The sequence below is a fragment of the Mus pahari genome, chromosome X (genome assembly GCF_900095145.1).
Source record: "Mus pahari chromosome X, PAHARI_EIJ_v1.1, whole genome shotgun sequence".
Lineage (NCBI taxonomy): Eukaryota > Metazoa > Chordata > Mammalia > Rodentia > Muridae > Mus > Mus pahari.
In genome coordinates, this window is record NC_034613.1 from 117,649,761 (window position 1) to 117,654,803 (window position 5,043).

A 5,043-nucleotide genomic window follows, 5' to 3' on the forward strand; every position below is an offset into this window, starting at 1 on the left:
AAAAAAAAAAAAAAAAAAAGAGAGAGGCTTGGTCATGATGTCTGTTCACAGCAGTAAAACCCTCAGTCAAATATGATATTTAATTACCCCTTTGAAAGTCAATATTCATGTGTATACTCAATAATTCTAACATGTAGATTCATTAACTTTTAGGGACCATAATCTCTAAAACCATCTTTGAAAATAGTGCATTTCTAGGAAAAATAGTGTAGGAACATGTATTTGACATTGTCAGGTATCATAGAGACAAAAACCATGTGACCCCATTTTATATTCCTTAGGATAGTTTAAATAAAAAAATATGAGTTATAAATTATGTTGGTGAAGATGTAGAAAAATTGAGAACCTCATGTACTAATGATACAAATATAAAGTAGTACAATAACTTTGAATAACAATCTGTTAAATCCTTAAATGCTTAAGCATAGTGTACTAGATGATACAACACTATACCTTCTAGGTGTATATCCAACACAAATCAAAGCATATATTCACATAAGAATATGCATAGTAATTCTGGTAGCAGCATTCTAATGAGTGAAAAGTGGAAGCAATCTAAATGTCTATCAAGTATGGAATAGAAAGATAAAATGTGGTCTACCTACATAGTGGAATATTATATTTTTAAGAAAGGTGGAAGTACTGGCATGTACTAATATCATGTACAGTCCTGAAAACATCTGTAAAAATAAGCTGGTGGCAAAAGAGCACATATTGTATAATTTCATTTATAAGAAATTTCTAGAGATGGCAAATCTACAGAGCTGTAAAGTTGATTCCTGACTGTCTAAGACTGGTGTGGATACATGCTGTAAGTGGTGCTTAGAGTCATATTCTATAGGTGCTACATTTTGCAAGTGTTGCCAAATCCAACTTATACACTTTCAAGTGTACAGTTCAGTGGGGTTTTGTAACTTCATAATATCATAAAACCACTACCATTATCTACTGCAAGAATGTTTTCAACACTCCAAAATAATTTCCTGGCCTCATAGACTAGGGCTTCTTTTTGACAAAATTAAAGTATTTTAGAAGGCCCTGGAGAGATGGCTCAGTGGTTAAGAGCACTGATTGCTCTTTCAGAAGTCACAGGGTCAACTAGAAGCACATATATGACAGCAACCAAATATCTGTGTCTCTAATTCCAGGTGATCCAGCACCTTTACATGCCAGCAAAGCATCAATATATATTAAATAAATACATATATACACACATACATAAATATATATATACATAAATGTTTTAGAATCAAATCACAATTTCCCATATTAAGCATTATAAAACAATGAAATATAGCCCTTCAATGGGAAAATCATCTTTATTTGAATTTTATCTCAATAAAAACATTTGGAGAGTATTTCGAGGTATGGTATTCTACAGCTAAGGCTAGCATTGAATTCCTGATCCTTCCTAGTGCTGATACCTTCAGTCATGGACTAGCACAACAGGGTTTTTGATAAAGTTATTTTCATTACGTCATTTTCTAGGTTTTATTTTTATCAGCTCTTTGAGAATTATCTGCAGTGTGTTTTCATCCTACTCGTTCTTTCCCTCCAACTACTCTCTTAGTTGCCCCCTTTTCCTACCCACCAAACTCTGTGTCCTCTACAATGTCTTTCATTTTGATTGTGTTGGTAGCCTGGCATAGCATAGTACTACAGAAAAGAGTGATTCACACATCTAAAGTCCTTGAACTTGAAGTTTTTTGTTAGTACAATTATATTAGTAAACTTTAGTGCTTTATTTGTATCATATATAATTGAACTTACTTTATGTCATTTTATAATAGTCAAGCTTAAACTTATTATCACTATATCTACTTTAGAGTGTACCACTATTCACTTCTTTTCAGAGTAAGAAACTGTTCCTCAAAAGGACATGTGTTAAATATATTTGTACCTACTTTAGTTCCTAATTGCATTTCTATTATCCAAAAGCTCTGAGTTTGTTTTCTTCAGCAAGAATAGTAATTATATGAACTCAAAGTAATTATCTCCCCTTTCTAGGATATGATTGAGTGGATTTTGAAAAATAAACAGTTTTATTGAATTATAATTGACAGGCAATAAACAACACACAATTTAAGGTTTACAATCCATACAAGCTGATTGATGTATGCATATGCTTGCAAAACACTTGCCATAAAGAAGTTATCACCCCTTGTTTCATGGTGCCCCTTTGAAATCCTTTCCACAACACTAATCTTCTTGTCACTATAAATTAGTCCACATTTCGTAGTTTTATATACACAGAATAATATAGCAGATATGCTGTGTGTTTGGATTATTTTATTTGGCAAGTCAATTAGGCATGGGTAATGTGCATAAATGGCTCTTTCTCTTAAAATCAATGAGTACTGCTATGTCGAGATATCATATAAGAGTTTGGCTGTCCACTTATCTGTTGTTTGTATTTGAGTTGTGTCTAATTTGGAATCAGTAAAGATGATATGAACTTTAATATACAGATGTCCATAAACAACTATACTTCTTCTTTGCTTAGTTAAATATCTAGATATGAAGTAGGCAAATCATATATAAAGTGTACATTGACATTTTCACTTAATTTTCAAATATTTTAAACTATATTTCAGTGCAACTTATGGCAAATTTATTTTTTATGGTTCATCTTCATATATGACACTCATTTAGTATTTTTCAGTATGGTACTCTGTTAATTAGATAATTTAATTGAACCCATTCATTGAATCAAAGAGAAAAGACATGAAGGTTAAGAATGTCTTCCTAATTTGCAGAGTAATTTAGGTTTGATGCAAATGTTAGGATCTAGGCTTATTGTTACAGACCACTCTACATACCAGGCTGGGAATAATTTTTTTAAGGATACATAGATATATACAGAAATAATAAAAACATATAAATTGTGTTTCAAAACAGATTCAAACATGAAATAAATAAACCAGAAAATGTATAAAAGTTTATATGGTATATAATTATTAGTATTGTTTATATTGTTAAAATGTCCATGTATTTATATATTTTAAAATACATATTACTTTGAATTTAATATCACCTCTACTTTGGGTTTTCTACTTTTGATTCACAATAAAAGTAATATGCAACAGACAAATGAAATTTTTGGAAATTAGTAAATGGACTCGCAGTTGCTAATAATACAGAGAGCTGGGGATAGTTCAACAAATGACAAGTACATTCCAATATTTGAACCAAAATTTGTCATCGTTTCTGCCAGTTTTCATCTGCATCCTACTGTGCTCTAACTATCCCTTAAAACACCTGGGTGAGAAAGATCAATGCTGCTGTGAAAGTTGATTTGATGTAGTAGTAGTAGTTGTTGTTGCCGTTGTTATTGTGTTCAAAACCAAGTCATAGCTAGGCGGTGGTAGTGCATGTCTTTAATCCCAGCACTCCAGAGGTAGAGGCAGGCAGGTATCTGTGAGTTTGAGGCCAGCATGGTCTAAAAGAGAGTTCCAGGACAGCCAGAGCTATTACACAGAGAAACCCTGTCTCAAAAAAAGCAACAAACAAACAAACAAAAAAACCTGGTTACAGATATTTGCTCCGGTACACCCAGGCTCCAGTAGTTGCCAGGGAGAGCTCTGACTGCAGAAACATCACAGCTTCTGGGACAGACGCTGGCTCTGGCTCCATACATCCAGGCACCATTCCTGCCAGAGCCAAGGTGTGGGCCCGGGAGCCTCTCACTGCCTGAGCTGGTAAGGAAGCCATCTTTGCTCCAGTTCTCTCAGGCTCCAGTCTGCAATGGCTAGAGTGTGTACTACAGAAGCTGCACAGCTTTGGGACAGACAGAAAAAATCTAACTTCTGGGACTGACCCTGTTTCAGGCTGCAGACATTTGGGCATCTTCCCCACGAGAGGAAAGGTGGCCTCTCGGGAGGGCTCTGTCTGCCAGAGCAGGTGAGAGACGCATATTATGTCCAGGGTCTCTCGGAGTCTAGCCTGTGCAGGTGAGTGTGCAAACTGAAGAGGTGACACATCTTCTGGGACAGGCCTTGTTTGGGCCTATATCTTCAGCAAGGAGGCAGGACTGAATGCCAGGCCTCTGTGCAACTTCCCTGCTAGAGGAGAGCTTGCCTACAGAGAGTACTGTGACCACTGAGACTCAGGAGAGAGCTGGACTCCCAGGACTGCTGACAGAGGCTAACAGAATCACGGGAGGAACAAGCTCCAACAAGAGACAACTATAGCAACTAACTCCAGAGATTATCAGATGGCGAAAGGCAAACGTAGGAATCTTACTAACAGAGACCAAAACCACTCACCATCATCAGAACCCAGAACTCCCACCTCAGCCAGTTCTGGATACCCCAACACCCGAAAAGCAAGACTCAGATTTGAAAGCTTTCCTCATGATTCTGGTACAGGACTTTAAGAAGGGCATTATTAAAGAAGTGCAGGAGAACACTGCTAAAGACATACAAGTCCTTAAAGAAAGACAGGAGAACACTGCTAAAGAGGTACAAGTCCTTAAAGAAACACAGGAGAACACAACCAAACAGGTGATGGAATTGAACAAAACCATCCAAGACCTAAAAAGGAAAGTAGAAGCAATAAAGAAAACCCAAAGTAAGACAAATCTGGAGATAGAAACCCTAGGAAAGAAATCAGGAAACATAGACGTGAGCATTAGCAACAGAATACAAGAGATAGAAGAGAGAATCTCAGCTGCAGAAGATTCTGTAGAGAACATGGGCACAACAATCAAAGAAAATGCAAAATGCAAAAAGATGATAACTCAAAACATCCAGGAAATCCAGGACACAATGAGAAGACCAAACCAATGGATAATAGGAGTAGATGAGAATGAAGATTATCAACTTAACGAGCCAGCAAACATCTTCAACAAAATTATGGAAGAAAAATTCCTGAACCTAAAGAAAGAGATGCCCATGAATATACAAGAAGCCTACAGAAATCCAAATAGACTGGACCAGAAAAGAAATTCCTTCCAACACATAATAATCAAAACAACAAATGCAATAAATAAAGATAGAATATTAAAAGCAGCAAGGGAAAAGGTTCAAGTAACATATAAAGGCA

At 35.9% G+C, this 5,043-nt stretch overlaps 1 protein-coding gene across 1 annotated transcript in view; it reads left to right on the forward strand.

Annotated features, from left to right (window-relative positions):
* The window catches only part of Il1rapl2 (interleukin 1 receptor accessory protein like 2), a 1,246,644-nt gene that overhangs the window by 1,188,492 nt on the left and 53,109 nt on the right, over nucleotides 1-5,043 (forward strand). The gene's annotated exons all lie outside the window — the stretch shown is intronic.